The following is a 9260-nucleotide window of genomic DNA, read 5'->3' on the forward strand; positions in this document are numbered from 1 at the left end:
ACTACGGTCAGCAAGGTTGGGATACGGATGATGAAGAAATTCAAAACCCACCCACCACCCACTTCGTAGCCACTGTCGACGACTTAACCGACATGCTTAACTTTGACTCCGAAGACATCGACGGCATGGACGACGATGCAGGAGACGAACAAGAACCAACACCTGTAGGGCGCTGGAAGGCCACCTTGTCATATGACATATATATGGTGGACACTCCAAAGGATGGAGATGGCGATGGAACAGCGGGGGACGATACCTCTAAGAAACAGCCCAAGCACCGGCGTCAGCGGCGCCGCTCTAAATCCCGCCAAAGCAAAAACGGTGATTCCGGCACGGGAGATAATACTACTTCGGATAGCGCCGAAGAAAACCCCCTCCAGCAAGATTCAGCACAGGAGGACAGAGAAGCCAGCCCTCACGAGAGGGCGGCAGACCAAGAGGTTGACGACGATAATTATACGCCTCCCTCCGAAGACGAGGCAAGCCTCCACGACGACGAGTTCATCGTGCCAGAGTACCTCACCGAACAAGAGCATTTTAAACGCAGGCTTATGGCCACGGCAAGCAGCCTCAAGAAAAAGCAGCAATAGCTTAGAGCTGATCAGGATTTGCTAGCTGACAGATGGACTGAAGTCCTTGCGGCCTAAGAGTATGAACTCGAACGCCCCTCCAAGAGTTACCCAAAGCGCAGGCTGCTACCCCGACTAGAGGAGGAAGCGCCTACATCACCAATGCATGACATGGCCGACCGGCCACCTCGTGGCCACGACAGAGAGGCCTCTTGGCCCTCCACTCAAGCCATGCCCCGATGCCGCGTCAAGCATACTAAGGCACGGGAAAATGCGCCCGACCTGCGTGACATACTAGAGGACAAGGCAAGGCAAACAAGATCGATCTACAGATCACGCAGGCGCCCCACGGCACATGACGGTGATCGTCACTCCGGATGCAATAAATCCGGCTGGGCCGAACTCAATAGACAAAGCTCCTTCGGGCTGCGTCGTGATATAGCCCAATACAGAGGCGCCGCACACCCACTATGCTTCACAGATGAAGTAATGGATCATAAAATCCCTGAGGGCTTCAAACCCGTAAACATCGAATCGTACGATGGCACAACAGATCCTGCGGTATGGATCGAGGATTATCTCCTTCATATCCACATGGCCCGCGGTGATGATCTACACGCCATCAAATACCTCCCACTCAAACTTAAGGGACCGGCCCGGCATTGGCTTAACAGCTTGCCAGCAGACTCAATCGGTTCTTGGGAGGACCTGGAAGCCGCATTCCTTGACAACTTCCAGGGCACTTATGTGCGACCACCGGACGCCGATGACCTAAGCCACATAATTCAGCAGCCAGAGGAATCGGCCAGGAAATTCTGGACACGGTTCCTAACAAAGAAAAACCAGATAGTTGACTGTCCGGATGCAGAGGCCTTAGCGGCCTTCAAGCATAAAATCCGTGACGAGTGGCTTGCCCGGCACCTGGGACAGGAAAAGCCGAAATCTATGGCAGCCCTCACAACACTCATGACCCGCTTTTGCGCGGGAGAAGACAGCTGGCTAGCTCGCAACAACAATTTAACCAAGAACCCTGGTAATTCGAATACCAAGGACAAAAGAGATAGGTCGCGTCGGAACAAACAAAAGTGCCACGTTACCAGCGACAGCAACGAGGATATGGCAGTTAATGCCGGATTCCGAGGCTACAAATCCGGTCAACGGAAAAAGCCATTCAAAAGAAATACTCAGGGCCCGACCAGTTTGGACTGAATACTCGAACGCTTGTGCCAGATACATGGCACCCCCGAAAAGCCAGCCAATCACACCAACAGGGACTGTTGGGTGTTCAAGCAGGTAGGCAAGTTAAGAGCCGAAAAAAAGACAAGGGGCTGCATAGCGACGACGAGGAGGAGCCCAGGCCGCCGAACAACAGTGGACAGAAGGGATTTCCCCCGCAAGTGCGGACGATGAACATGATATACGCAACCCACATCCCCAAGAGGGAGCGGAAGCGTGCGTTACGGGACGTATATGCGATGGAGCCAGTCGCCCCAAAGTTCAACCCATGGTCCTCCTACACGATCACCTTTGATCGAAGGGACCACCCCACTAGCATCCGTCACGGCAGCTTCGCCGCATTGGTTCTAGACCCAATCATTGACGGATTTCATCTCACAAGAGTCCTCATGGACGGCGCCAGCAGCCTGAACCTGCTTTACCAGGATACAGTGCGAAAAATGGGCATAGATCCCTCGAGGATCAAGCCCACCAAAACGACCTTTAAAGGCGTCATACCAGGTGTAGAAGCCAACTGTACAGGCTCAGTCACACTGGAAGTGGTCTTCGGATCTCCGGATAACTTCTGAAGCGAGGAGTTAATCTTCGACATAGTCCCATTCCGTAGTGGCTATCACGCACTGCTCGGGAGAACCGCATTCGCAAAATTCAACGCGGTACCGCACTATGCATACCTCAAGCTCAAGATGCTAGGCCCTAGACGAGTAATCATGGTCAATGGGAACACCGAACGCTCCCTCCGAACGGAGAAGCACACGGCAGTGCTCGCAGCAGAAGTACAAAGCAGCCTCTCTAGGCAGTTCTCCAGTTCGGCCTTCAAAAAGCCGGACAGTGTCAAGCGCGCCCGGAGTACCCTACAACAAGACCGCCTGGCACGTTCTGAGCTAGCATAGCAATGTGGCCCCAACCCTAGCCCTCGCGATATAGCAAAACCAGTGCTTCGTGTACATAACTACGCTCTTGAAATACCATGGGCACAGGGGAAGGGGCACTATCACGGCACGCCCGAAATACGGCTTAAACCGCACCAGGGCCTGCCGGATTCATTTTCTTCTTCTTTTCTCTTACTCTCATGACTCCATACTTCGGATGACCCGTTCGGCAATTCAACTGCCGCACAAATGATGCAAGATCCAGGAAAGCAGACAAGCCACGCCGCATTATGGAACTCCCAGGTGGTCTCTATTGCGAGCAATATACCTGTTTTTTAATACAATTCCGCGGCCTGCCCCTGGCCAGGACATGTTAAATAGTCCAATTTCTTTGCTTATCGCACTATTTGTATCATTCCGCTTTCATAGCAGCCTTTCTATAAACAATGCATAGCTTTTTGTCTATGTTTTGCATTATCCTCTTTTTATATATATGTTTATCAGTAACATGTTGCATCCGTACACTATGGTACAGCAAAAATACGCCACGGGCTTCAGTACCCATCAATATGGCGTGAGAAGTCCGTACACTTTCACAAGTGTGGCACCCCGAACTTATAGCACTATATGCATCGGCTCCAAATCATGATTTGCGTCAATAGTTGGGTTTGCCCAGCTCCTATGTTTTTGTGCCTTACGTTCCGCTATATCGGCTAAGGTAGCACTAGGAGAACTGGGCTGAGCACCTCAGTAGAGAAAGCTAAAACTGACTGTCATGATGAGGCGAGAGACCGGTCGCTGTTCGAGAGGTTTTTCGAGTCCTTAAAGACTTATGCCGCTTCGAGCGAGGAACCGTCTTTGTCCGGCCAAGGTGTGGATAGCGCCCTGAACTCGGTCTTCCGAATACTAGGGGCTTCGCCGAAATTTAAAATTATAAAGTTATATGGCTAAGTGAGAGTGTTCAAGCATTATAGTCCGATTGCCTTGTTCGTTGTGCTGAGCGCCTCCCTCGACGGACACAATCTTGGGAAAAAGAGCGCTCAGGTTTATCCTGAACACCCCAGCACTAGTGGCATGGGGGCAGAAGCCGACGACTGGCCATCTCTCAATTTTTTGATAAACAGCCACACAAAAAGTAATATTTTCAATTCAAGCATTGCTTAGCGCATATGAACTAGTTTTCAGGACACAGGATAACACGAGCGAGTTCATTCAAAAATTACATCCTTGGTGCATTCATCCGCCATAAGGCGGGCACCGGCCAGAACATCCTTGTAATAGTTCTCGGGCTTGCGATGCTCCTTCCCCGGTGGTGGCCCGTCCCTCACAAGCCTCTCACCGTCCAGCTTACCCCAGTGCACCTTTGCACAGGCAAGGGCCCTATGGGCACCTTCGATGCAGACGGAGCGCTTGATGACCTCGAGCCTTGGACAAGCCTCCACCAGCCACCGCACCAGTCCGAAGTAGCTCCCAGGCAGGGCCTCTCCAGGCCACAGCCGAACTATGAAGCCCTTCAGGGCCTGCTCGGCCACCTTGTGGAGCTCGACCAGCTGCTTCAGCTGGTCGCTCAAGGGCACAGGGTGTCCGGCCTCAGCGTACTGAGACCAGAACACCTTCTCCATCGAGATGCCTTCCTCGGCTCGGTAGAATGCGGCGGCATCGGATACGCTGCGGGGAAGATCTGCGAATGCCCCTGGAGAGCTCCGGATTCGGGTAAGTAACAAGTAGTTTACTTTTATATGTCTGCTTTGCATAGAGAATGCCGTACCCGCTGCTATCTTTTTCACCGCATCCAATTCCTGGAGGGCCTTCTGGGCTTCGGCCTTGGCAGATTTGGCAGTTTTAAGGGCCGCAGCAAGCTCGGACGCTCGCGTCTTCGAGTCGAGCTCCAAACTCTCATGTTTTTTATGAGAGCCTGAAGCTCTTGCTGCACCTCGCCGACCTGCGCCTCAAATTTCTCCCGCTCGGTGTGCTCCGTGGCTGCTCTCTTCTTGGCCTCGGACATCGCCTGCTTGAGGGTCGCCACCTCAGTTGTGGCCCATAGAATAAGCAGTATACTCCTGTCATTTTTTGCAATTGCGTCTTCTTATAGGCATTTTTTCTATAAGGTATCTCTTACCTTCTTTCTCCTTGAGCTGCCGTTTGGCAAGGCCGAGCTATTTCTCAGTCCGCTCGAGGCCCTGCTTCAGGGCACCCACCTCCGCAGTCAGTGCAGCAGTGGCCAGCAGTGAAGCCTGCATACGTATATTGACTCCTTGTTAGTTAGACTCCTGCGATATTTAATAGATCCTCTATTCGGATTCTCTTTCTGAACTCCAAACAGAGCATCAGGGGCTACTGTCTATGCGGTAATATTTTTACATATTTCTACTTACCTCGAAGCCTGTTAGAAGGCTAGCACAAGCTTCAGTAAGTCTGCTTTTGGTGGACCGAACCTTCTGGACCACCGTACTCATGATGGTACGGTGCTCCTCGTCGATGGAGGCGCCCTTAAGCACCTCCGGCAGATTGTCCGGCGCCTCCGGTTGGATGTAGGACGCCGGCTCAATAGGCTTGCTTCTCTTGGCAGGAGTTCGCCTGCCGCGGTCCGGAACCGTTGATGATTCCAGCGCGGTGTCTGGCTGAAAGCCGGACTTGGAGCCCTGGGGGGGTCTTGTCCCCTTTACTCCTAGAGTCCGGGAGGTCGCCCCGCGGCTCCTCCTGGACCACCTCCTCTTGCCCCAGAGCTTGTCGTGACGCCACTTCGGCGTCATCCGTAGCACAGGGGAGGCAGCGGCCGGAACTGAATTCCCGTCCGATGAATCTAGGGAGCCGCTCGATGACTCGTCGAGCCCGTCCTTGGGCGGGCTGCATGATTATATTCGACATTAGGGAAAGCTGCGCAACAAAAGGAATATCATGAGTTACTCTGGTATCCGAACACTTACGATTTCGCCGGACGCTTGGCCCTGTCCGGCCACTCCTCTTCGTCCTCATCGGCGTCGGGGGCGTAGTCCGGCGGAGGGGTTTTCCTCTTCTTGGACCCCTCGGCCTCTCCTACTAGGGTGGCCTTCCTCTTCTTTCCTCCCCCCGCTGGAGGGGGAGAGGTTTATTCTTCCTCCTCCTCGTTTTCACGGGAGGAGTGCCTCTCGGACTCGTCAGACGACGAGTCTGACACCACCATATGCCGGGAACTCTTTCGAGTCCCCGTGGCCTTCTTCTTCTTAGCCTTCTTCTCCGGCACCACATAAGGTGCCAGAACCAGCAGCTTCACTAGGAGAGCAGGGGCTGGGTCTTCGGGCAAGGGAGCCGGATAGTTAATCAGTCCGGACATCGCCTGCCAATCCTGTCAAAGGTGAGGGAGTTTAGATCCTGCATAGAGTCAAGCTATGAATAAAACTTAACATCCTGTAAAAGATGAAAATATTTTACCTCGCCAGCAGGACGCTGTGAGCTGAATCCGCGGTCTTCGGAGGCAGATGTGGGAGCCTCGGCGCCTTTGGTTAGCCCCTTCCAGACATCTTCATACGTCGTGTCGAAGAGCCTGCTCAGAGTTCGGTGCTGCGCCAGGTTGAACTCCCACAAATTGAAGTCCCGTTCTTGACACAGAAGGATCCGGCGGACGAGCATGAGCTGGACTACGTTGACAAGCTTGAGCTGCTTGTTCGCTAGGGACTGGATGCATTTTTGCAGTCCGGTCACCTCTTCTTCGTCGCCCCACGACAAGCCCGTCTCCTTCCAGGACGTGAGCCGCGTAGGGGATCCGGATCGGAATTCAGGGGCTGCGATCCACTTCGGATCACGTGGCTCAGTGATGTAAAACCACCCTAACTGCCACCCCTTCAAGGTCTCCACAAAGGAGCCCTCAAGCCATAGGACGTTGGCTATTTTGCCTGCCATGGCACCTCCGCACTCCGCCTGGTTGCCGTGCACCACCTTTGGCTTGATGTTGAAGGTCTTGAGCCAGAGGCCGAAATGGGGGCGGATGCAGAGGAAAGCCTCGCACACGACAATAAACGCCGAGATATTGAGGATGAAGTTCGGGGCCAGGTCGTGGAAATCAAGGCCATAGTAGAACATGAGCCCGCGGACAAATGGGTGGAGAGGAAAACCCAGTCCGTGGAGGAAGTGGGGAAGAAATACTACCCTCTCATGGGGCCTTGGGGTGGGGAGAAGCTGCCCCTCCTCAGGAAGCCAGTGCGCGATGTGTTTGGACAGGTATCCAGCCTTCCTTAGCCTTTTGACATGGCCCTCCGTGACGGAGGAGACCATCCACTTGCCTCCCGCTCCGGACATTGTTGGAGAAGGTTGAAGTAGGAAGTGCGGGCTTGGGCGCTGGAGCTCGGGTGCGCAGAAGATGGATAGGCAAAGGAGGAAGAAGGCGTAGGTAAAAAGGTGGATCCTTATCCCCTTATATGAGTGGATGCGACTATGCGTCCCCACCAGCCTAGTAAAACTCGCTTGCCTCCCAAGCGCCGTGATAAATGGCGCGGTTGGGTTACCCATGTCCGTATTGATGAGAATCCCGTAAATGGGGGACACGATCTCTGCTTTGACAAGACGTGCCAAGGAAACTTCCTCGCCAAACACGCTGAGGTGGAAAAGTGATAACGATTCGAATAAAGGCTTGGCCGTAGTGTGATGTCACGCTGCGGAATACGTCAGCAGATTAGATTTGTGTTAAAATTATTCTCTCTGTGGCAATATGTGGAAACTTATTTTGCAGAGCCGGACACTACTCTTGGTGTTTACAAACTTTTATGAAGAATTTGGAGGAGGAACCCGCCTTGCAATGCCGAAGACAATCTACGCGCCGGACTCGTCGTCATTGAAGCCTGGTTCAGGGGCTACTGAGGGAGTCCTGGATTAGGGGGTGTTCGGGTAGTCGGACTATACCTTCAGCCGGACTCCAGGACTATGAAGATACAAGATTGAAGACTTCGTCCCGTGTCCAGATGGGACTTTCCTTGGCGTGGAAGGCAAGCTTGGCGATGCGGATATTCAAGATCTCCTACCATTGTAACCGACTTTGTGTAACCCTAACTCTCTCCGGTGTCTATATAAACCGGAGGGTTTTAGTCCGTAGGACAACTTCATCATACAACAATCATACCATAGGCTAGCTTCTACGGTTTAGCCTCCTTGATCTCATGGTAGATCTACTCTTGTACTACCCATATCATCAATATTAATCAAGCAGGACGTAGGGTTTTACCTCCATCAAGAGGGCCCAAACCTGGGTAAAACATCGTGTTCCTTGCCTCATGTTACCATCCGGCCTAGACGCACAGTTCGGGACCCCCTACCCGAGATCCGCCGGTTTTGACACCGACAAAAGGTCTACCAAGAATAATAGGGCATGAAGGATTGCAATCTATGTCAAGAACAATAAAATCTACGGGCACATAATTCCTATTTGCAACAATAAGAACATCATTAATTCTTCCCATAGATTTCTTAATAGTGGAATCCGCAAGGTGCAAGTTTAAAGAGCAATCATCAAAATCACGGAAACCTAACAAATCACACACAGTCTTTGGAATCGTGGAGACACTAGCACCCAAATCACACAAAGCATAGCATTCATGATCTTTAATTTTAATTTTAATAGTTGGTTCCCACTCATCATAAAGTTTTCTAGGGATAGAAACTTCCAACTCAAGTTTTTCTTCATAAGATTGCTTCAAAAAGCATCAACGATATGTTTGGTAAAAGCTTTGTTTTGACTATCAGCATGAGGAGAATTTAGAATGGATTGCAACAAGGAAATACAATCTATCAAAGAGCAACTATCATAATTAAATTCCTTGAAATCCAAAATAGTAGTTTCATTAACATCTAGAGTTTTGATCTCTTCAATCCCACTTTTATCAAATTTAGCATCAAGATCTAAAAACTCCGAATTTTTGGAACGCCTTCTAGGTAAAGGTGGATCATATTTAGTCCCATCATTATCAAGATTCATATTGCAAAACAAACATTTAAGAGGGGACACATCGATAAATTTTAGATCTTCATCTTTATTATCATGGGAACTAGAAGAACACGCTCTTATAAAGGAATCTTTCTTAGCACGCATCCTAGCAGTTCTTTCTTTGCACTCATCAATGGAAATTCTCATGGCTTTGAGAGACTGATTGATATCATGCTTTGGTGGAATAGATCTAAGTTTCAAAGAATCAACATCAAGAGAAATTCTATCAACGTTCCTAGCCAACTCATCAATCTTTAGAAATTTTTCTTCAATCAAAGCATTGAAATTCTTTTGCAAAGTATTAAATTCTTTAATATTAGATTCAAAATCAGAGGGCATCTTATTATAATTTCCATAAGAATTGTTGTAGTAATTACCATAATTATTAGAGGAATTGCTAGGATAAGGCCTAGGATTAAAGATTCCTCTATACGCATTGTTACCAAAATTATTCCTACCAAAAAAATTCACATCCATAGATTCATTATTATTCTCAATCAAAGTAGACAAAGGCATATAATTAGGATCAGAAGAAGCACTTTTATTAGCAAATAATTTCATAAGTTCATCCATCTTTCCACTCAAAACATTAATTTCTTCTATCGCATGCACTTTCTTATTAGTAGATCT

Source organism: Triticum aestivum, chromosome 5A (assembly GCF_018294505.1).
Source record: "Triticum aestivum cultivar Chinese Spring chromosome 5A, IWGSC CS RefSeq v2.1, whole genome shotgun sequence".
Taxonomy (NCBI): Eukaryota; Viridiplantae; Streptophyta; class Magnoliopsida; order Poales; family Poaceae; genus Triticum; species Triticum aestivum.